Source organism: Anneissia japonica, unplaced genomic scaffold, assembly GCF_011630105.1.
Source record: "Anneissia japonica isolate Jap-2015-1 unplaced genomic scaffold, ASM1163010v1 scaffold2471_len1564793_cov202, whole genome shotgun sequence".
In the NCBI taxonomy this organism is placed as follows: Eukaryota; Metazoa; Echinodermata; class Crinoidea; order Comatulida; family Comatulidae; genus Anneissia; species Anneissia japonica.
Genome location: NW_022709610.1, coordinates 149,108 through 175,368, shown reverse-complemented (window position 1 = coordinate 175,368; position 26,261 = coordinate 149,108). Strand labels below are relative to the sequence as shown.

The window sequence follows — 26,261 nt, the reverse complement described above, 5'->3', positions numbered from 1 at the left end:
TATATATACTGTATAAATGTTATATATTTGGTTCTTACGAAACTCAGGTGAGAATTGACGATTCTGATCAACGTGAAAAAGTTGCATATCAAACATGCTTTGAAGATTTAATCTTAAAAATAAAGCACACTTTGATCCATTTCTATTTAAATGCCCGATTCTCAGAAAAGCAACGGCGCTATGTCCTTTAAGGTCTAAACACAAATTACCTTAAGATTTTGGGTCTACTAAAAGGTTTAACAAGACTTCATTTCCCAAGCTATGTAACATTTAGCTAGATATCATAGACGCGGTGTTTGTTTGAAGCATAATAGAAAGAAAAGAACAAGATACGTCCCGTCATCGAATTTTTGGCCCTATATAATTTCCATTTTCTTTTTATTTCCACATAAACCAGGGGCTCTTGAAAAATTAAGTTTTTATTGTTAACTTTCTGAATCCCAGTTGAGGAACCTACTTTTTCACACTCAAAGATTCCTCTTACTTAACGTTCAAAATTTAGTTCGAATGGTTCAAATAAATAATATATATATACACATCTTATATATAATTTTATATATATAGGCCTATATATATTGCCAATTCTTGTTTCTCTTATATATATATATATATATATATATATATATATATATATATATATATATATATATATATACATATATATATATATGTATATATATACATATATATATGTATATATGAGAAATAAGAATTGGCAAAGGGTAGAGGTATCAAATAAACCTCAGGAACAAGGTAATATAATAATATATATGTTTCAGGTGGGAATCGAACCCATGACATCCAGATAACTAGCCAAAGTCTTAACCACTCGACCACCGATCAAGCATTTATGAAAGTACTGTATGTGCGCTGACTGAACCGAGGAGATGTCTTTTAGGCGAGTCGAATGGCCGAGTGGTAAAGCAGAGGCGCCTCTAGCTACAGTCTTAACATCGGCGATGGTTCTAGTCGCTCTTCACCATGGTTCAGTTAGTAGGAAAAAAAATCAGTGGTCGAGTGGTTAAGACGCCTGGCTAGTTATTTGGAGGTCGTGGGTTCGATTCTCACCCAAATCACTTGCGAGATTTTTTTTTTGCAAGCTTTTGGGAAAGTAGTAAGCATTCAGCTAACATGTCAGGTAGGGCAAACATTGATTCGTAATTCTCCTGACGCAAACACACCATAATAATGATAATTTACTACTACTAATAATAACTACCTCACATGTATTATATTTTTATGGGAAGATGTGATTTGTCGCTTAGGAATATACCGGTATGTATACATACATACGGTACATGCATAACATACATCTATATTATATAATGTTATACTGTAAACGGTAATAAAGAGAAACAGGAACTTATCAGATCCAGTTGTTTAAATTCAAATAAACATTAGTTTTTATTTGTAGTAGAACAACTACATAGAAGATAAATGAACCCATTGGCTGAAATAATTGTTTCTATGAATATACTGATACTGTTCACGTATGGAATTAATGTAGACAATAAGTTTGTTATATAGTTTTAAACTCTATTTTCTGTATAGCCGAAAATTAATTAATTACTGATTCTTCAAATTGTATAGTTCGGTGTATAGTTACAATGTTCGGTGTATTTATGTCTATCCTTTATCATAACAGTGGTATAGGTCCTACCACCTAGTTTCCTTCCTTGTTTTTTTCTAAAGAAAATTGCTGAATACAAATTTATTCCGACATTGGCAAACACACATATGTTATCATAAATAATTAACCTAGAATCCACTACGTTTAATGTTTCACTGCTCTTTGAAACACACTGAAATGGACCTCCCTTCATATTATATCAATCAATCAATCAATCAATCAATTAATCTTTTATTCGGAAAAACTAGTCCATATAAAACAAAGAAACACTCAGTACAAATAAAAAGAGAAAGGAAAGCCAACACAAAATCTTCATCAATCTGTGGTCGAGTCTTGATGACTAACGCAAAAAAATCAGTTCGGTGGTACTGACGGCCATTCTTTGCAAAAAAGAAAACGCAAATTTCACATTCCCCAGAAGATGGGACTCCGTTATTAACAAACATGCTACTAGCACTACAGAGTTTAGGCAACCTCACAACAACCTGAGAGCATTACTATAACACATACACATACCCACACACCCACACATATATATATACATATATATGTATATATATATTATAATATAATATAGAGTAAATATAATATATATAGGCCTATAAAATAAAAGCTGAAATACTGGAAACAACAATGCCGTAGAAAACAGTGGCTGGATCTCGGCCTTTTTATAAGCTTTGATACCATCGCATATCATATTTTATTACTTCCTTAGTAAGTACTTAAAAACGCCCAATAATTTGAAGATAGTTGATAATGCTATATTATTAGGCCTACATATTATTATGAGAAGATATTGATAATAGTAGACAGAGGCCTACCTTTGTTGATGTATTACGGCTACTCGCTTTTTGAATTCACAACGAAACGAAAAATCAGCAACTGTGAATCGCTGTGCGTTTTAATCCCTCCGTTGCATTCACGGGTTAGTCGTAGATTCAAAGCTAAATGAAGCACCTTGCAATTTACGCCACTACTAATTCCCGTGTTTAGTCAGTTTTCAAGAATATAGGTCACGTGGTTGAATATACAGCCAATTGGTTATGAGAAACGATCATTATAATAAACGCATGCGCCGTTAGCATAAAGTTTTCTTACCTCCTAATAAAATTGTGAGTAAAGGTACTTAAACTAAGGTATTTAAATTTTATATCTTCACTACTTGAAGCACAGATAATTTCATCAATGGAATGTAAATCATAGGGTGAACATTTTTAGATGTTTTTTTTCATACTGTAACCGCACTTTACCTAAGTTGCATTATTACGCATTAATAATCAAATCAAAATTATTCAGCATCACAAAAAACAATTACAAGATTGCTAAAAAAAAGAGGACAATATATGAAATACAAACAATTGTTAAAAACCAATTACTTAATGACTATTCTAACTTATGAATAAAATTTAATTTGATTAAACAAAATTAATAGTATTATATAGCTGCACTTTTAACTGTGATTGTTTCATTGGCAAGATGTTGTTTAAAGTGATCTTATAAATTGACGACTTACACTTAGTACTTTGAGGTAGTACGTTCCAGTCCAGTCGTATGATGCTTTAGTGGGAATTCTAAAGTTATAGGAACTGTTTCTGGTGTTGTGGCCGTGAGAATGAATAAACCTATAGAAATTTAAAATAAATAGCAAAATGATTATAGCACAATATACTGAAGTTATAAATTTTGCACGCGTAAGCATTCTCTGCTACGTGGCTTTTCCTTTAGTTTCACTACCTTCTTGCATTTCAATGTTTTGGTTTTTTTTTCAAATTGTTTCCTCCTGGGAATAATAAAATATAACTCAAGTTTGACAGTGAACTGTATTTTGAATAATGACATTTTGATGTTAAGAAAAAATATGGCCTAGATCTGGACATGGGCAACTGCAGCTGATATGATTCGTTATAGGCCTACGACATACAATGATTCAGCTATGCAGTGGTTTCACGTGTGTTTCCAAGATTTCCAAGGTTAATTCCAGTGATCTTGTTATGCTATAATGACGTAATCGCTGTAAAAATATACTGCTAAACCATCAATTTTTAACGATATTGTAAGGTAAGAATGTATGTTTACTGATAACAAAAAGTAGTATCAATAATATATGAGAGAGGCAGACGCACATAAAGTGTCTTGCTCAAGAACACAAGATTGAGAGCAGCCTTAACCACTGCACCACGTGGGTTGCATACACACACACAGTCACTCCTTATACACATCTAGATGTGTATAAGAGACAGATGCTATATTATNTGTCAGTACGCCCTGTCTCTTATACACATCTAGATGTGTATAAGAGACAGTATATATATATATAACGTAACAGAAGGGATCTGGCAAATACAGTAATAAAACTCAGCCAACATGGCGAACGTCAGAACCAATTTACCAAGACGGTGTTGTGGTTGGTGAATACAACCGCCAGTAACTATCCATCATCTATATTAACGTGTCTGACGTCACATTTTTTTTTACATTGCACTATTATTGCATGCTATTAAACTCCCTGATATCTATTATAACAAGTTAAACCTCTTCTTTGCCGAATTATTATGAAAGCTGGATCTCAGATGAGACACTTGTATAGGCCTATCTATAGAAAAATGATTTCAAGGCGTGTGGGGAAACCCAGAAACAGCATTCAATGAACACATAAATTGAAACGTAACAGAAGAGGAATCAAACAAGAAAATGAGGAATCGAGCCCAGGACCACATATATTGCGAACGTCATAACCGTTTGACCATGATAATTAGATTGTAAAAGAATGCAAGGAAAACCCAGCAAACCAAAATACATATCTACAAAACAAAGATTCGTGTTCTAATTCTTAACCATGTTGTCGTATGATATCAATGAGGTCTAATTTTCTTCTCTTATGTTTGCACTCCTCTCAATATCCATACCGATCAAAATATAAAATATGCTGTATTGTTGTATACAACAACAATGCTGCTGTAGAAAACTATGACTGGATTTAGTTAAAAATTCCATCAAATAATGCACTTGCATATCATTTACTATGAAAGCATTTTGCTAAAAACATCGGCTAATGTATTAATAAGGCCAATTTGTTTTAGCCTTCAATCCTTTCTCAGTGTCTCGGGCGTTGAAGCTAAGTAATCCATGTAATTGCAGGGCCAGCGGGTGCAATGTTTTCAGCAAGTATCCAGCAGTTTCTGATTTGTTATAGTCAAACGACAACTAAACAGTCAGGCCTATGTATTCTTGAAAATATATATTGCTGTTTTTAGAGGGGGAGGGGGGCGCAGAGAGAGTAGGAAGGACTTTTGGGATGTATCAAGCGACGACGAATTAACGAGTTATCCTACTAACTCATGACATTGAACGTACATTATGCAGTACGATAACCATCAGGTGGAGCAAAAAAAGTTATTGCAATCCTCCACATTATATTCATAACTTGTATGAAAGCAACGTGTTTAAAACTCATGAATATCTTGGTCACCTATTGCAATTTAATGCAGTGTGGATTATTTAGACTGGTAGCGAATAAACAACATCTCGAAAAAGAAAGAGAAAAAAACTATTCTGAATCACACCGAGTCAATTGAGTACTGGCTCGTACCATTCATGCATTTTGAGGTACCAACTGCACACGGAATGAACCGAAAAAGAGGACAATAAAAATATTATATTGTAAAAAAAAGGTGTCCTTAGACTGTTTTAAAAATATGCAAACATCGATGGTCAGTGAAGACCACAGTATATGCCTGCAATAAAGACGTTAGTATAGCATATTAGCATAACATACCATTATTGTAGCATAGCATACAGTAATAATAGCTTAGTGTGAGGCCGAACAGAGCAGACCAAAGCGTAATTCAGCATAGTAGCACAGTAAAGTAGCATAGCTGACAAAACTAATAGGCCTATGTTACTCGGAAATAACCCAAATATTGTAAACAATGTATTGGATATAAACATTGGAAATTCTAAATTAGAACAAGTAAAAAGCATAAAATACTTGGGATTGAAAATTAATGAAATGTTGACTAGGAAAGAGAATGAAACCCATTTTCTTCAAAAATGTTAACCTATTTTACGCAAATATATAAACTATCTGAACCCATTTTCTTAAAGTTTACCCATTTTAGGTTAATATGAGAAATCTGGACCCATTTTACAAAATGTGGAATCATTTTATGCATAAAATTGATTAATTTTCCGTTGTCGGAGGAAAAACTGTCTACAGCAATTAAGTTTGCTTTTTGTTTATCCTGCCACCGACAAGGGTGTTGTTTTGTCCTTTTTGTCCTTTTGTATTGTTTCTTGAATTGGCGAAATAAATTAAATTAAAATATATTTTTTAAAATGTGGACATATTCTTTGTCGACCCATTAGAAAAATTATATGGAACTGTCCCAGCTGTCCCAATAGTTGGCTAGGCCGGGCATTGGCCCCAATATAGGCCTACATTAAGTAAAAATTAATTCTTCTTTTTAAGGTAGCTGGCGCTGAAGTTTGCAACAAGCTACCAGCTGATACCAAGAACTCGCTCTCAGTTAACTCACTTGAGTCTGTGTATAAGTCTAATGTATCGTATTGTATTATTTTTCTCTGAGAGGACCACAGCGAAAAACAGGTTTATACTTGATTGTTAAATCCTGTAAATATACATAAATATATTATTTATTAATTTATTATTATATAGCCGTTTATACTTAATTGTGAATCCTGTATAAATATATTTATTTATTTATTATTATGTATAGCCTAGCATAGCATCTTAACAGTAGCGTAGGGTAGTGCAATACAGTGCAGTGGTGTGTGTGTATTTGTGATAGTGTAGTGTTAGTGTATTGTAATTTATAGTAACTCTAAAATTCAATATATTGGATTGTTGGAAACACGGAAATTTAAACGTAATTTTATAATTATTCCAATTATTCGCATGAATATTATCAGCTGTTACGACATGCGAACTCTCATCACTTCACCACAGACATTTGTATTTCCGATTAATCTCAGAGAACATGGTCTACTTCACTTTAGTATTACGATAAATGTACTCATAGACCTAGCTTATGTCTGTTTAATTATAACAATCAGTGTTTCTAGACATGCACAATAGTGGATCATATAAATAGTCAAACTTTTGTATTTCAGTACATCTACTGATATATGTGTTTTAAAATCCATACGAACGAGACCGAGTCAAGCATGAGCTCTGGTTTACCTTGGCATTTTATTGTCCTCATAAAATGTTTATATGGTTTGGATAGCATATCATTCCCAGAGACTGCCGTCAAGTAATATTGAGGGATATCGACTTTCAGTTTAACTACTTCGTGTTTCTTAGGTTATTTTCTATGTTCACATGCAGCAGACCAACGCTTCAAATCACCCAGCCTTATTATAGGCCTACGCCTTAAGTTAATTGAATCTTAATATTTCAGTTTTAATATGTTACCGGTATTACATTACAATCCCTTCTTTGTACTTGGTACTACTTGATCATGGTTTGTTTTTTCCTGAATCGTCCGGGGGAAATTAACTAGGAGGTCTCAGGGAAGTTAGGCCCAATTAAGAGGGACATAGACATAGACATAGACAAATTGGCCATGGACCTAACATTACACCAGATTTTCTTCGATCCACGAAAGTGGATGTTAGTATAGGCCTACGCCTACCCGTGTCAAGTGGATATCAGTATGCCCGTGTCAAGTGGATGTCAGTATGCTCGTGTCAAGTGGATGTCAATACGTCCGTGTCAAGTGGATGGCAGTACGCTCGTGTCAAGTGGATGTCAGTACGCCCGTGTCAAGTGGATGTCAGTATGCCCGTGTCAAGTGGATGTCAGTATGCCCGTGTCAAGTGGATGTCAGTATGCCCGTGTCAAGTGGATGTCAGTATGCCCGTGTCAAGTGGATGTCAGTATGCCCGTGTCAAGTGGATGTCAGTATGCCCGTGTCAAGTGGATGTCAGTATGCCCGTGTCAAGTGGATGTCAGTATGCCCGTGTCAAGTGGATGTCAGTATGCCCGTGTCAAGTGGATGTCAGTATGCCCGTGTCAAGTGGATGTCAGTATGCCCGTGTCAAGTGGATGTCAGTATGCCCGTGTCAAGTGGATGTCAGTATGCCCGTGTCAAGTGGATGTCAGTATGCCCGTGTCAAGTGGATGTCAGTATGCCCGTGTCAAGTGGATGTCAGTATGCCCGTGTCAAGTGGATGTCAGTATGCCCGTGTCAAGTGGATGTCAGTATGCCCGTGTCAAGTGGATGTCAGTATGCCCGTGTCAAGTGGATGTCAGTATGCCCGTGTCAAGTGGATGTCAGTATGCCCGTGTCAAGTGGATGTCAGTATGCCCGTGTCAAGTGGATGTCAGTATGCCCGTGTCAAGTGGATGTCAGTATGCAAGTCAAAAGTATTTATCTGCCATGCTTGATGTGCACTCAATAGATTTTTAACTGAAAAACAACATATAAATCATTCATGGATAACACTTGAATTATGAAATTATATTTGCAAGTTTTTCATAGCTATTAGTTGGATTCGAAATTATCGTTAAAATTAAAGTTAGTTTAATTCAATTATATTGTTTTGTGTTCTTTGCCAATTAAAATAAAAAACCAGACGAATGAAGGGCATCATTTTCAAGTTGAAGCGTGCCTAAAATCTTTACTATCGGCATAATTTCACGTTTACGGTTACGGTTTACGGTTTCCCCTAAATATGGATACCCTATTCAAAAGACACCCTTAATCGGTAAACTTTGTGTAGTGTTTTTTTTTTTTTTTAATTTTATCAATGTATGTATTTAAGAAAAAATAAAACTTTATAATAAATAACAAATTAACTACCGTGATAAAATTTATGGCATACAATTAAAAAATAGACAAAAATATACCACTACCAAAAAGTATTTAATATCTGTAGAACCTGTATTGAATCCGGAGTAAACACCAAGGATAACCAGAGAAGGTTTGCAGGTTTGAAAGGCTTATTTAAACGATTTTAATGTCTACTAATATGTACAAAATGTATATATTTTTTCTTTTTCACGACCAAGTGTGTTTTTCTCCCTAACCGGGGGGACAGGGGTTAGCTCTTCCCGACGGCCGGCCTAGCTGCACCCGGCCCCCTACACTGGCGCCACCCTTGACGAGGAGATCAGCGATGGGAGTTAAACTGGAATCAGAGAGGCGCTTCAGCACACACACATGGCTACCACTAGCCGACTGAACTGAGCTCTCTCTTTATTGAATAAATATCGAGTTGTTTTTAGTCAAAAAGTCAGGTTTACTTAATAATTGTTTGGTTGTTATGATTGATGTTTTTTTTTTCTTTCTTGAAGCATAATTCTAGATCCAGATGAATATTTTTATGACGTTTGGTCTTTTTTTATATGTTATCTTTCCATTTCTTCAATGTTTCACGACAATAGCATTTTCATATCATAAAATTCGCATAATTGCAAACAAATGTGTACGTTCTCCATTGCTTATTATAGAAAGCAATTACCTATATAAAAGCAACATAATTCTGTACTCTTTGTTGTCGTAGGATTGCAATATCAAGATTGACTAAATATGCTACCCAAGAGGGAGTGTTGACGACATGTCGTTCATGCGTTGTTACCATTGTTGAATCAGTTTTTACTTATCAAAGACGTAATTTACATAGTTTGATACGGTACAGCACAAATGACGCTTGTGATGTGCATAATAAATAAAAACAATAAAGTTATCATAAGTGAGCTCAATTGTATTAAAAAAAATAATAATAAACATCAAATAGGACTATTATCATTTTCTCTAGTTATAAATTTGTATGCTTCAGTGCTGAGCATATTTGACATGTGTGCCAATTATTATGTGTGTACAGTATTTTATGCCCCTCTAGGCCCATGTGTATACTCGAACTATCAAATTATGTAGCATGTGATGTATACATAGTTTAATGGTAGATTTAAGATTTCTACGAGTTTATTCTCATGATAAAAATGTAAGCGATTGGTACTGGATCAACTATTAAATAAACGCATACGTTTTATTTTGGCGAAAAGTCATCATCATCATCATCATCATCATCATTAATATCACCATCATGAATAGTATCATTATTTTGTCATTATCATTACCTTTAAAATTGTAATCATCATCGTCACCATTCATTCATTCAAGGTTTATTCCAAAATGCGTCGCAGTTAAAAACTGGATTACAATATTACAACCATTATTGTACTCTCCATCGTCATAATCTCCACAATATTCACCATCCTTATCACCATATCGTGAGCTGAGCGTTTGGCTGATTGGTATGGTTCCTGTCTTATGCACTACAGGGCCCGGATTCGAGACCATCCTCTGCATCCGGGTATTGAATTTGGGTCTTTTATAAACGATCAGTTTCTCGAATAAACCTTTCAGGAGAGTTAAGTCGGATGGCGCTGCACTGCGGCTGCCATGGTGGGTCCCATGGGACCCAACCCAAATTGATAATGTTTATTACATTTGACAAATAAAGATTTATTATTATTATTATTATTATTATTATTAGGCCCTATTATTATTATTATTATTTATCTATATAAAAATGTCTATCACTAAATTTTAAGACTACAGCAGGGGGTCGAATGATGTTGAAATCATTGTCAACAATTGTATCAAATTCCAGTTTATCCTACAATAGGCCTATTACTGGTTGAGAACATACACGATGTAAACTGAATAGACTTAAATGTTACGAGAAACGATGAAGATAGACCGTGCACATTCCACATAACAGGAAATCTATCAGTAAACTCAGTAGCATCAGTAGTAGCAGTAGTAGTAGTAGTAGTAGTAGTAGTAGTAGTAGTAGTAGTAGAGTAGTAGTAGTAGTAGTAGTAGTAGTAGTAGTAGTAGTAGTAGTAGTAGTAGTAGTAGTATCAGTAGCCATCTCAACAATGCACGAAGATTACCACACAGTTTATAAATTACGAGTAAACAATCAGGAGACTCGGACTTACATGTACATAATTAAAGTGCATATTTAATGTGAACAGCATTAAAGTTTAATCTCTATGTCACAATACAGTGCACTTGCATAGATATGTGTACAGCACAAAAACTAGCAGTATCAATCTCGGTGTACGTAAAAACAAATTGATTTCAACCTACTTTATCAAAAAATGTTTTGAGAAGGCTTTGGAAAACATTGAGAGAATTAGAATTGCGAACATCGATAGGCAGACAATTTCGTAGCATTAGTGCAGCTACAGAAACTGCTGTTTGACCACCATCAGATTCTACTGCACTAGATGGAGTGTGAAGAACAATAATTGTGCATGGTGGTATATCTGAGTAAACAGATACATCGACCTAGACCAAACATAAACTAAATCTTCGGTGGAGGAGCAATACCATGTAGAGATTTGTGTGTAAGTATTTTGAAGGCAATACCTTGCCTAAGTGGCAGTCAACGAAGACTTGATGTTTTACTGATAACGTGGTGACGTAATATTGCAAAGAGATACACACCCCAGGGAGCAAAGAAGGTTGCACTTACTGCTCGTTTACCGAATTATGAATCCAATTACCAGAGTTCATTTAAATAATACGTATTGGCAGTAGATGGTTCACAAATATAGGCCTACATACAATAAATTACAAAAGAGCACAAAGGCAAAGACGGATACATAAACCTGTCTCTTATACACATCTAGATGTGTATAAGAGACAGCATTAAAACCAGGCCCTAGGCCTTGTCTATCCTAGCCTATGATGTCGATCACAGAAAAAGCCTAGGTGCCTAGGCTCAGGTCTAGGGAAGTTGAGGAGGTACCGGTAATAGTTGTGGATAGGTGGGGGGGGGGGGGGGAGCGCACAACAGTTTCAGAATAATTGAATAAGCGAATAGCACATATATTGCGTTGAAAGTTTTTAAAAAAATTAGTGGCAAAACGGGGCAGGAGCCCTTCCCAGTGACGTCCCTCTCCCCTACTGGATTTTGCCCTGTTGCTTTGGGCTACCCCTCTTGTAAGTGAAAGTACAGAAATATACAGTAGGCCTAGTTGGGCATGAGAGAAGTGTTTGTCTTGAATCAAGGTGTGGATGCATGTAAGGCTTATCCGAACTACTGACATTCAAAAGAACCCGTAAACATTGTCCCGACGTGTTTACGTAAATAATTCAAGGTATTGATTGGTGGTTTTTTTACCCTATCTACTTTAATGCACTATCCAAATCGACCCGGATTCGAGAGACAGAGGATAGGCCCTAGGTATGCAAACTAGACCTGAGCCTAGGCACCTAGGCTTTTTCTGTGATCGACATCATAGGCTAGGATAGACAAGGCCTAGGGCCTGGTTTTAATGTTATTGAATTAAATTTACAATATTTACTCTGTTATATGTATATATGCATATGTATGTGTTTGTGTATGTATGTGTATATGTATGTATGTATGTGTGAATATGTGTGAATATATGTGCTATTCGCTTATTCAATTATTCTGAAACTGTTGTGCGCTCCCCCCCCCCCACCTATCCACAACTATTACCGGTACCTCCTCAACTTCCCCATTCAACAATGTACATGATCGCCACATTTCCCGACACATTCAACACCGTGCGGAGTATATGCTAGTAGCAATAAATGTAGCAATAATGAGGGCCATAGGATATAATAGGACCATTCACATAGGCCTATAATGAGAGCAAGAGTGGTTGGTTCATCGGTTGCGGCTGACCAGTCGTAAGAATCGTATGAATCGTAAGAAATTCTGAACTTTACGTCGACAGGAAACCAGGCTTTAAGCTATATTTTACACTAGGCACGATAACGACACGACAACGACATATCATCGTGTAGTTTGCATTCTTCAAAACTGCGCGCATTTGTATCTTGTCGTTGTCGTGTCGTAATCGTATCTGGCGTAAATTTAGCTTTAGGTTTTTAATTTTTAGCATTTCGCTTGCTTTTTAGGGCAAGGTACTCTACCTATGTACTGTATGTTTCTCTTTGCCAGTATAGTTTATCTCTGCAGCTGGTAGAGTTTTGTGGCATTGAATGCGCAATGTAAAAATTTAATTTAGGCCTAGTGCATACACCAAGTCGAGTGCGCTGCAAGAAGACAAAAGGAATTAAACAAGTTAAAAATGTTTTGAGAAGGCTTTGGAAAACATTGAGAGAATTAGAATTGCGAACATCGATAGGCAGACAATTTCGTAGCATTAGTGCAGCTACAGAAACTGCTGTTTGACCACCATCAGATTCTACTGCACTAGATGGAGTGTGAAGAACAATAATTGTGCATGGTGGTATATCTGAGTAAACAGATACATCGACCTAGACCAAACATAAACTAAATCTTCGGTGGAGGAGCAATACCATGTAGAGATTTGTGTGTAAGTATTTTGAAGGCAATACCTTGCCTAAGTGGCAGTCAACGAAGACTTGATGTTTTACTGATAACGTGGTGACGTAATATTGCAAAGAGATACACACCCCAGGGAGCAAAGAAGGTTGCACTTACTGCTCGTTTACCGAATTATGAATCCAATTACCAGAGTTCATTTAAATAATACGTATTGGCAGTAGATGGTTCACAAATATAGGCCTACATACAATAAATTAAAAAAGAGCACAAAGGCAAAGACGGATACATAAACAGATTGATATAACCAAAGAGATTGATAAAATAAACAAGAAATATTTCCTATAAAAAACGCAACAACATCTTTATCTTATTCAACTTGTTTATAATTCCAAATTTACCTTACATGTTAATTTCGTTACGTTACTTAAATTTCTTCTTTCCAATAAACAAATCTTTAACTCTAATTTCCTGTAGACTAATAAATATTTTAGGGTTTAAATAATTGAACGTATGACATCAAAACGATTATACTCTGGACGGTCAGAACCAATTTTCTTTTTTTCTCAAGTTTTGTTAAATTTTGAAAAACATAGGGGGGGGGGGAGTGGGAAGGTCCGAGTCCCCCTTTAATCCGCCATTGGTTTAATATATTAATCCGGTATTTATTTTACAATCCAATCTCTATCAGGTCTATTCGTATTTTCTAGCTTGTATGTATATTTTCGATGTCCTGAGGGCCCAAGCCTTTGATAATTATTAATTAATGACGCAAAGAATATACTATTCGATACATTGTAAACATAAACTTTAGAGTAGAAGTCATGAAAATATTCTCGTGGAAAAAACACATAGATGATACTAGATGCAACGGCGGCGGAAGCGGGAGGGGGTCGGGCTCCCCCCCACACTTTTGTGAATGTTCCAAGCACCAGCGACAAACATTATCATTTGCGCCTTATAAATCGACCTATTATTACTGTACAATATAGATTTTCTTTTTTAATTTTCAAATGAACATTAAAAATTCCCTTTTTGAGTTGAGCAACCAGATGTTGATTGACGCCTGTATACGTACGTCTGTAAAGTTTTCTTGAAACTTACCCTCGAGCATGAAGAAAAGAGAATGGAATTGCCAGCCTTGCACGAATTCTGCATTTATGCATAGGGTAGAGAGAGGCACCCTTTATGGAGCGACGCTCTAGTTCTCTTTATGTTAACCATGAAGATGTAAGTGTAACTGATTGACTTACTTAATAGGGCCACATTTAAACATCTAATTTAACGAAAACAATAAGATACTTAATTAGGCCATTTATTAAAAATGTGTTATACTGCAGCTTGTAAAAACTGTATTGAATTAAAAAAAATCTTTCGAATAAAAACATCTTTCACTTGACATTAAGAATTAGAATTTGTGAAACAAAATCTGAAAAGTTCCATTTCCGGCCATCTAGAGGTGCCATAATCATAATTCTTTTTACCGCAGCCGCTACCGTTATGGGGCTGAGGTGGGTGCATTTGCGTCTATTTCGATTTCTGGCCACAGTTGGAGTATCATTTCCGGGCTACTATAGAAGGGTAATTTTTATCCATCGGGGGAAAAGTGAAGGTTTCGTCGGGGAATATCCATATCAAGGATTAGCCCTCATGATAATTAATTCATTGATATCGTTTGTTTAGAAATCAGTGGTGGATTCAAGGGTGGGGGCCTCAATTGTTCATTTTTTTATGGAGACAAAGAAAACTATATTCAAATTTTAAGTCTGAGAGCGCATTTTCCGGCCATCTAGAGGTGCCATAATCACAAATTTTCAACCCCAACCATGGTGGGAGCCCGGGCCTCCTTTGTTGGGGCCCGGGCTCCCTTAAATTGTTTTTTTTTTAATGGAAATATAAAGAAAATTATATTCAAATTCTATGCCTAGAAGTGCAAATTCCGCCCATCTAGAGGTGCCATAAGCACAAATTTTCCACCATGGTGGGGCTGAGGTGGTATACATCCTCCATCTCTGAAAATATCCCCCTCCTAGGCCCCCTCTACTTTGAATTCCTGGATCCGCCACTGAAAATTATAACAATTAAGAAGTCATATTACAGTATATACATATTACACCAAACTTCGTCAAATATCGGTAGCTTCCAGGAGGCTTCGCCCCCTGGATCCCCACCGGGGCTTGGCGGCAACCTGGCCCCAGCCTAATGTCTCTGCGCCACTGTCTGTAGGCCTTCGACCTCGGAAATCATCTGTCAACTTGTCAAATGCGTCGTCCTGGTTGTATTTTATTTTCACTATTCTCCCCATACATCCATCACTGTATGCTGCAGACCTAATATACAGTAGCCCTATGCCAGGCCCGTACGCAGGGTGAGGGGGAGGGTGCGACGGGTGTGTACCCACCCACCAAAATTACCAAAGGTCCACATTTTCAGGTGTATAACATTCAAGACACACTCTCGCACGTTCCAGAAATCGATCCACCAAAACTCCTTGACAAAGCAGTGCAGTTTGCAACTAGGCCTGCCTCTATTCGCCGTACAGCCAAGGACTTTTAACTGTGTTTATACGATTTTTGAAGCATTTTAGTGTTTTTTCCCCGCCGCTTGAGTGTCAATGACACACCGCTTACAAACTCATCTTCTTTCTAAATTTCACTAAAATTATCGTTATTCTCGTTTAAGTCTGCGAGTGCCATTTCCTGCCATCTAGAGGTGCCATAATAATACATTTTCTTACCTCAGTCCCAACCATGGTGGGGTTGAGGTGTTATCGACTCCCATCTGTGAAAGTCCTTCCCTCCTCCTCTACAGTATTTTGAATTCCTGGATCCGACACTGATTACAAGTTGCCAATGTGCAAGCCCTTCAATTCACGAAGATTATTTACCTACCAGCAGCGCGCGTTATTCGCCTCAAAACAACAACAAATTGATTAATTGTATTCCCTACCTGTTCCCAATAAGATCAGTATGGTGGCAAGGACAAGCCAAAACAGTCATTCGTCGCAAAAATCGATTTGTAGTTATTGATACAGGATTCAACAGTAAAATGAGAGCTAAAATGGTAAAAGAATAATTTAAATCAGACATTTTGTTATGAAGTTAGAGGAGTTTAAATATACTGTACAGCTGTTTAAAGACCAATATTTGAGAATCAAACTTCAGAGTTTACGATTTCAGGCATTTCTTAAGCAGAAACTATCACAAAATTGTTAAAAACCGTTGTTTTAACATTGGAAATGGGAAAAATACAGCATAGCTTGATGTATAGATATATCAGAGCCGTCGGAACCGCACCGGCTTTAGCCGGACCACTTTTTCTCAATCCTATCACAGGTCTCCCTCCATACCACCAATTAAAAATCCTTTTTGGGACCAGGGTTTTAGTGGTCTTTAGCAGCTTTGGTCTCTAATTTGAATCAATATAATTAAAGACCCGCTTTAAAAGTAGTCTTTAATATCTCTATTTAGAGGGGAATTAAGAAATGATATAGAAATGTAAGATGTTTGAATGGGTGTAGGGCCTACAGTTACTGTAAGATGTTATTATTATTATTAATGCTAAAACTATTTCCCTGTAGTCAAGTCATGTGCATGGTGGTCTTTTGGTGTCTATTTCAAAGGGGTCCCAATTTGGAAGAATCCACATCCGGGAGATCTGTTTAAATAAATTTTCTTATGACAACCAAATTTTGCTGTGCTTGGGGATAACCATTAATGATTGGTACTAACTGCTGCGCAGACAATTGATATTGCAGTTTAAAAACTTGTTAAAGCATGCAAATAGCATCATGGATTTGCGGGAGATGGTTTATTTCAGGAAAAATGTGCTATTTCCCGGCTGAGGAGACATTTTTTCAACCTTGGTGAAAAAAATGTGTTGCACCCCACCACCCACTCACATCCACTCTTATTAAAATGGCCGGACCACCCCACCACCCACTCACGTCCACTCTTATTGAAATGACCGGACCACCCCACCACCCACTCACGTCCACTCTTATTAAAATGGCCGGACCACCCCACCACTGACGCTGAACAACAAATAAGATCATTTGATTAAAACTCGATTAATCTTCTACACTATTACTACATGGATATGGGTCCGTACTTTTTTTCTCTCACACAAAGAGTTTAAAATAATCTAATAGTAAAGCCAACCATTACAATGCAAAAAAAAATCCTTTGAAAATATCGAGGGATCCATTATAGTAGTTATTTTATAAATCTTCATTCATTGTTATTAATTAGCAAATAAATATGAGAGAGGACTGTGTTATTAATGCTTACCTCTTCTGCAAATCTTCAATGTAAAGTGTAGTTTAAGATTGTATAAAACTACAATGATATAATGAATGAACGAACATACGAATGACCGGACGAACGATGGACGAATTAATGACTTGGTTGTCGGATGGAATTTACCGTGAATAGCTCAAAAAGATAAGTGGTGTGTCATCACTATAATCTAATTCATCATCTGTCTCTTATACACATCTAGATGTGTATAAGAGACAGATTATGGCCTTGTTTTCATTTTGCAGTATAGGCCTATATTATTTCTTTTTACGTGTAAATCTAACAATGTTTTATTTACATTGTCCTTAAAACATCTCGCTATGTGTATGTAGTAGGAGCGGTTGGCGCACCGGTTGTGGCTTGGACTCCCAACCTTGAGGTCGGGGGTTCGAAACTCTGTGCAAATCGCTGTGCAAATCGATTGTGTCCTTGGGCATGGCACTTTATCTACGGTTGCCTCTCTCCACCCAGGAGCACCCTACCAGGGTACCTGGTAGGTTCCAACACAACACTTAGAGGCCTTGTAAAGGCATGAAGCGCTATATAAGAACGACATATTATTATTTATTATTATGTCAATGTAGGAATTTTACTCGACCTCGATTTATTTCCGAATCTTTAGGTAGGCCTATGTTCATACGGCATAAGACTGGCGTAGCTTACGCCGGCGTAAGCTAATCCATGGATTGAAATTCCAAAGTGTTCACACAAACGGCGTTCGATATTAACGCTGGCGTTAAACTAGTAGTAACATAGGCCTATGGGGGATAGTCTTAGTTTTGAATAATGTACGGGTTCTTAACTGTAGTAAAATATTTACAGTGCATCATTAAAATTTTTAAACCTGTGAAGTGTTCGAAGTGAACATGATTATTGTATTTTAAATAAAACAATTTTACTTCTGATTTTTCAGATAGCATTGTGGAACAATTGTTGGTATTGCAGGTTTTAATAGATAGTCTAAATAGGTTAAACTATCTTACAAAACACAATCAACAAATCATGTACATTGTAAACTAATAAGAACCCCTTTACCACTTCATTTATAGAGAGCACAGGAAAGAGATCAAATAAAAAATAAGATAAATAGAGTAAAATTAAAGTGTTATATAAAGACAAAAGAAATTTAGGTGGAAAAAATATTTAAGTTTATTAATAATACCGATATTTCTAGAAACAATGTTAGTGATCACATTTAAGTGTGGTTTCCAAGTTAAATTAGAATCAATAATGACGCCAAGGAATTTAGTTTCGTAAACTCGAGAAATCAGATGGTTGTCAATGTATAAATTATCGAAGGTTAAGTTTTCGTTTTTGCGATTGAATACAATATAATTCGTTTTAGTGATATTTAACGATACTTTATTTAACTTAAACCAATTTGAAACTTTAATCATCTCAGAATTTAAGATTTTGAATAACTTTTGTTAATTTTTATGTAAACAGAAAATGTTTGTGTCGTCAGCAAATAAAACGAAGTGGAAAAGTTTGGAGGAATTTGAAATATCATTGACATTATTTAAAAATAACAAAGGACCTAGGATGGAGCCTTGGGAGGGGGGACACTACATCTAATGCGGGGAAATATTGGAGTTTATTGAGTTAACAAAGGTAAATTGATGTCTATCGGTAAGGTAATTTTTAATAAATTGAAGAGCAAGGCCTCTGATACCATAGTTTTCGAGTTTATTAATAAGAATACTGTGATCAATAGTTATAAAGGCCTTGCTAAGGTCAAGAAAAATTCCAGCAGTATATTCCTTATTATTGATCGCATTTATTATTTTATCATAAATATCTAATAAAGCTAAGTCGGTTGAAAATCCCTTTCTAAATCCGTATTGGTTTGGATTAAAAATATTGTGTTTGTTAAAAAAATTATATAATCTGGAAAGAATTAATCGTTCAAAAATTTTCGAAAAACAAGGTAACAAAGAAATGGGTCTATAATTTTTTAAATAATTAGGGTCGTTTTTTATAAATAGGGACTAATTTGGAAATCTTAAGGGAATTTGGAAAAATGCTAGTAATAAACGAAGAATTATAAATATGGCAGTGGGATCTCTAATAGAATTTGAAATGTTTTTAATAATAGAATTTGAAAATCCATCATAACCTGAACTTTTATTTTCATTTAAATTAGTAATAAGATCATTAACTTCATTAACGGAAATTAGGTTAAGACAAAAATAGTCCTTAATTGGTACTGGAAGAAATTAATTGTAGGTTTCCACTCCGACTGGTTTGACAATACTATTTGCAAGGGTTGGCCCAATATTAATAAAATAATCATTGAAATTTTGTGAAATAGTAGTAGGATCGGTTATTTTGCAGTTCTTATGATTGAAATATGAAGGCAGGGAAGTTTTAATCTTCTTACCAAGAACAGAATTAATAGTTTGCTAGGTCTTTTTAAGATTAGATTTGTGTTGGTTGAATTTATTTTTGTAATAATTACAGGTAGAGATAGGAATAAGGTTATTCAATTTATTACGATATTTTAAATATTTTCTTTTCAGAGACTAGAGTTGCTTTCGTTTAAGGTAAAGGAAACTTAACCCTTAGAGTCTTAGAGTGTCATTTCCGGCCATCTAGGGGTACCATAATTATAAATTAGCCCCAACCATGGTGGGGCTGAGGTGGCATGTCCACTCCATATGTGAAAATCCCTCCCTAGCGCCCAAACCCCTTATTTCCTAAATCACCTCTCACTGAAAAACCGTTAATACTGTTGAAATTGTATCTTCACAATCAATTAAGACCTTAAATTATCAAAAATGTCTGAGCGTGAGGGGCTTCACCCACTCGACCCCACAGGAGTCTGCGGCCTCCAGTCATTTACGTCCACTCTCCACAAATTCACACCCACAATAAAATCCTGCGACGGGCCTGTATGCTTATTTATTTTTAAGGATAATCTTTTTATGCAATATGCAAAATACTGTATATGAATTAAATATTATTTTAAAAATAAAATTAATAAATAAGAAAATGAATATCCAAACGAATATGGAATTATCAATGGGTGGGTCATCTAAGCTTCCTCCTGCGGCAGGGCCCCACTTTGTTTGGGTTGTAATCCTATATGGTAGATTAAAGCTGTCACCCAGACTCAAAGCTCGATTTTGGTTGATTTGCGCCTGTGATTATATCTATTTCCGTTTTATTATTTAATTCCAGTTATTTTAGTATAATGTATATACCTAAAATAATAACAATAATAATAAATCGAACCCATACAATAATCATATACTAATTTGAGTAAAGACAAAATGTTTGTGACAATTTACCGCCCATGCGATTGCACAGCTCTGGAAGAAATATATCGTAGCACCATTCTTTTAAATGTCTTACCATTATTGGCATATTTTTAGTTCCTATTTACGTCCATTAAAATATCGTAAATAAATAATTTTACAATAACACAAATCTACAAAATATTGGATAAGGAATTGTCACGCAACAAAATCCACACATGTGAGAATTCATTATTCAAATTACATTAGTACAGTACAGTTAAAGGAGCAGCAGAGTATTATGTATGTAGTAGGTAAGTGGAACGTACCACTTTAGTGAGTGCGGCTGATACACGCGTATATGTTCAATACATTTACCGTACTCGTGCGAATAAGCGCCCCGTTTGAATAAGCGCCCCTCTCGAACAACCGCCCCTCCTAACGTGAAAATGTCCTTAAGCGCCCCCTCATAAGATTTTATTTTTAGCAAGTCAATAATCCAATTAATCCTGGGACTGTGGTTGTTGGCATGATTTGAGCTGTAGAGTGGAAACACATTCTTCTTCAGTCAATATCAAAATAAGATGAGAACTCCGATCCCTGGACAAACAGTATATTTCCAACTTTAATCTTTTTACATATTTGTCTATGTCTAGTCCTACTCCTCTTTTACTTTTTTCGACCTTAAGCACATTCTCATCTGAGTTTTCAAGAAAAATACAATGATCCTGCCATCCTGCTAATCACAATCGGCCGATGGCCAACAAGCTAACCACTACCCACCACTAATTGCATCTGCTATTTTGCTGTTCACGCATTCTTGTTATGAGCCATGTTCTCTGGACGATTATCTTTTCTAACCACCATTCTTAATGTCCTTAGGCCTATATAATCTTTTTTTCATTCAAAAAGTGCCTCTTGAATTTGTCATTATTAAAATAATTTCTCTTAAGAACCCCTCGATTTTCATCTATTGCCATAAGCGCCCCCTCAATTTCCACTCTGTTTTCATAAGCGCCCCGTTTGAATAAGCGCCCCTCAGAAAGTGCAAAAAAATATTTTAAGCGCCCGGACGCTTATTCGCGCGAGTACGGTAATAGAATAAAGTATAATATAAGTGACCATGTTAATCACTAAAATAAATCAATACGTGACGAATAGGAATGTCTACATCCATCACAACATTTTAGCATGTATTGTATAATCAATTTTTACCATATTCTTTACCAGTAGGCCTATCTTACCTGCTTTAATATTATAAACAAAATTATTATTGGCTCATGCTCTTCTTTATTTAAAAAGTAATTTGACTCTTATTGCAAAGATCTTTCTAAAATTATAGTTGAAGACGTAGCAGTATTCAATATTGCGGTATGTTTAGATTCTATTATATATGGCAATACTCGTAGGGGCGGATCCAAAGAATTTCTGACGTGGGGGTGGGGCACAAAATGAAGTTCACACCGTAACGCCCACCCAGCCCCACCATGGGTGGTGTAAATAAGTGGTAAATAATCGAGCTCTCCCTTTACCCACTGCTGGATCGCCACTGAACTCATGGGTGTACTCCTTTTGTTCCTCTTTCCTCTCTTTAACTAAAAATTTTCTCCGTCTTTTTTAATTTTTCGTCTTGACTGACGGGAGGGGGAAACCGTCCCGAGAATAATTTTCAGGCTAACATTATTGTTGGGTTTTAAGTTCCACAAACGATGGATGGTTTAAAAAACTGAAGACGGTTCTCCAAGCCATTTAAACTTACGCTATCTAAATACAGGAGTTTCCTTCCTTTTGCAAATATCTGGACCCGCCCCAGTACCTCACAGCCTGGACTCACTGTGTTTTTATAGATATTTCTAACTGGACCCGCCGCAGTACCTCACAGCCTGGACTGACTGTGTTTTTATAGATATTTCTAAGACCTTTATTGGTAACTTCGCATGCTCATTGCTTAGCTACCGCTACCTACAGCCTCATGTTCGTAACAGCCTAAAGGTGTGGTGCAAAAAGTTATATAAAGTTATATAAAATTATAAATTGGCTTACATGATTTCATTCTGCAAACCACACCAAAGGATTAACCAAAGGATCCACTGATTATACGTAAATAAAATATGAGTATGGTTAAATACAAATAAAACTGCTGCTTGAATAAACTAAATAAAAATAGGCTATAAACAATCGGTCTTTCGTAGGATGATGACATAATTAATGTCGAAATATTGAATCCCGACACGATGACATGCATTCCGATACTTGGAGTATGTATTATACTATCTTATCTAAAGCTGTTGTAGTCTATTGTATAATGTGTTTTCCTGATGGTATATTGTATGCTTCGTTGTCGCTATTGTGTATAGGCTAATTATTATTTCTTAATTCAGAAGAAAGGGTATTGTTTGGCCTCAGTAAGTCTGCTATGATGACTAATCACTCGAATAGTGATTATTTTGGGTTTCCTTCAGGCTTATCTGTTGTAGGCGGGATGGGTTTGAAGTACTATTACTCACTACACGAATAAATATTGAATCATGAAATAAAAATTAACAAAGATATTTTCCCAAGTGAAATATTATAATACAACGGATGAGCAAGTTTCTTTTTCATAGTCTTCTAAATAAAATGAATCTGGACTAATTACTACCTCGATATAATATCGGGAGACTGAGTTCACAATATTAAAAGGTTAATAGCATAATACTTCACGCGAACCAAATCGATTATAGGGAATTGAGAGCCAACCACTGATATATCATTTAATATTTGAAATGTGATAATCATAAACAATACGGTAACCAGGCTGGTGCCTCAGACGTACATAATTTCTTAGAAACAAAAAAGCAATATTAGAATTTACCTTATTACAAAGATTGGTTAGATATATTTTAGAGCAATATTATAAAAATAATGTGCGGATCAGTTAAGGCATGTGCGGATTAGTTATGTGGTAATGTTTGTTTTCAAATTAGTTGTACTTATAGCATTAATATCCGAAGCAATGACAATTTTGAGAAACAAAGCGTTTTTAACCCCAATATTTCACCTTTCTTTTGATCCTACGCAATTTACCACTGGAGATGCATTATTTAAGCCTGGAAATGTATATTCACATTGGTAATTGTAATAATATTTAAATATGTTATAATTTAAAACTTTCAGAATTTCAATTTAATGTTATAGGCTATAGGCCTAATTATTGTATTTTATGAGTGTTATGTGTTTTTTATGTATGCAAGAACTGCAAAGTAATAAACATGAACACTTTTGAATATTGGAAAAGACAACTATTTCAAAGATGATGTTTATTATAATCAGTGGCGTGATGCTGGGGCCGGCGTGTGACTTTCTGGGACTGGGGGCCCGTTTTCTGTCCCGGTCACCAATTCCATTGTGGGATTTAGATGTGTTTTTAATCATGGTTGTCATGAATGTTTTAACGACGAAATAAATATGATATCAGTGGCGGATCTAGTAGGAATTTGAAATAGATGGGCCCAGAGAGGGACTTTCACAGATGGTGGGTCTCTGTACCACCTCAGTCCAATCATGGTTGGGCTGAGGTAAGAAAATGTATGATTATGGCACATAGATGGCTGGAAATGGCACTCACAGACTTCAAATTTAAATATAATTTTCTTCTTATCTCGATTTTTTTTGTAAAAATTACGGGCCATTTAATCATTCACTGGATATAATATGGTATATTTCCTACAGTCGATGTCACAGACACATTATAATGTATCAAAAAAGCTCTTTTGGGTCAGGGTGCTAGATCGAGGACCATAATAGGCGTTACGCCACTGAGTGTAATGCGTTTAGTATTACTGTTACTAATCTACATACAACTTATTTGCACAAAAAGAATACATTGACATAAAAGTATACTTCAACTGATTCTATAGAACGTACGCTTGTGCACATCTAAATAAATAAATATAAAAAAAAACAATACCGGTATACCATAACTGACAATTGTTATATGGCCGAATATAAAAACACCACGGTGTCTGTAAAGTCAGCATACGAGAAGCATAATTACACTGGTTGCCTATAATACATTCATGGTAAATAATGCCATTGAAAATGTAATGAGTTTAAATCTCTTGTGTATGAATAAATTGCTTACGAAGATTTTATACCGTAACTAAATAGAGAAACCGAATTCCAATGAACTAGTTCAAAACCCAAGATATTCGTATCAATACTCATCTATGTATTAGGAACCTACAAACCGATATTCTTGTTTGCATTGATGTCTGCATGGGGTGGGGGACGAGCTGGTTCTCAATGTTCGAAGCTTGAAGTTAAATTCAAGGTAAATTAATATAATTAATGTATTTGTATTATTATTAACCCATTCACATAAATTCATTATTACAAATGCAAAACAATTCAACATGTAATATATGACAATCAGTATTGCCCGGTGGCTACCAACATAGACTTTAAAATGTAAAAATTTAGTTTCAGTACAATTATCTGCATACTTATAGTAGTGCCCTACCTTCTGCCAACGAACACAATGTAACCAAAAGCCCAAGAGGACGATCTCAGTCTAAATTTCATAGTAAAAAGCTCTACTGCTGTTAAGCCCATCCGTTGTAACTCCACAAATATAGACTCAATGGATGATGGTTTTGTCTATTTCAACTAGAGCCCATCCCGTGTAACTCCGCAAACATACACTACTGATGGATGATCACATGCCTTATACTACGATTTGCATTTATTTCTTTGCTAATAATGATTCCGACATACTGAAGAAATCGATCGAATCGCCAAAATATTTGAATAATAAATGCCTATACAGCGAATCAAGCATCTATACATATTTATGCTGAAACATGTCACCTTTAAAACTGATCAATACATAATTAAGTAGACATTACTTGATTACTTAATTACTTAGACTCGCTTTACCAGATTAATAGATTAGAGCATTTAATAGATTACCAGTACCTGATTAACTGGATTCATATTATTTGGCAAGTAAAATATACATCAATATGGAGAACAACAGGAAACTGGTCATGATTTACCTTCACAACACAAATGCAACAGAATTATTAACATAAAAAAATAATAATTTAATGGCTATTACGCCTACATCAAGATAGTTTTATGTCTCGTATAATTAGTAACAGATACGAAAATTCCTAGTAATTATTTACAGTTTCTGTTATAGCAATGCTAGTTTACCAATCGATAAACCCTTTAAATAACGTCACTCTGTCTAATTAAAAGGACACCGTAACGTACCAACAGTCCAGAAAGCGATTAATACAGTAATGAAATCAAGTAAATGAAAATATATAAATATAAATTTAAGAAGCAATAATTATTAATACTAAAAGTACTACCGGAATCGAATAGAGTAAAGAATATCAAGGTCTACCATTGCAATTAGGTCTTCTAATGTGATGAGTTACCAAAGGTCCTACAGAGCAATAGCGTCTTTACAATAATGTAACGAATTATCTATCAAAGTTCAAACTGTGTGAAATTGCGTTTCATCCTCTAGGTCTAACGTAACGAGTTATCTAAGCAAATGTTAAACACTGCAACTGCGTCTTAGACTCTCATGTAACGATTCGTGTACCTAAGATCGAAAGTTGAAACTGCTTCTTAGACACTACAGTGTAACGATTTGTCTACATAAGATCGAACATTGAAATTGCGTCTTACTGTAGACTCTAATAATAGGGAGTTTTTGCTGCACGACGTTAACCTTAACGTTAACAGATGACGTCATAATTTATTCATCTTGCGTTGCGGAGT

At 35.6% G+C, this 26,261-nt stretch overlaps 1 protein-coding gene across 5 annotated transcripts in view; it reads right to left on the bottom strand.

The window, feature by feature from the left end:
- The window catches only part of LOC117106799 (calcitonin receptor-like), a 132,773-nt gene that overhangs the window by 98,706 nt on the left and 7,806 nt on the right, over positions 1-26,261 (bottom strand). For 2 of the 5 annotated variants that reach the window (XM_033248253.1, XM_033248254.1), the window contains exon 2: positions 15,902-16,007. The gene's annotated coding sequence lies outside the window, so the exon portion shown is untranslated. Of the gene's footprint in view, positions 1-2,451; positions 2,569-15,901; positions 16,008-26,261 lie in introns of those variants that run through there. The other 3 variants (XM_033248251.1, XM_033248261.1, XM_033248252.1) reach the window with 2 other exon arrangements.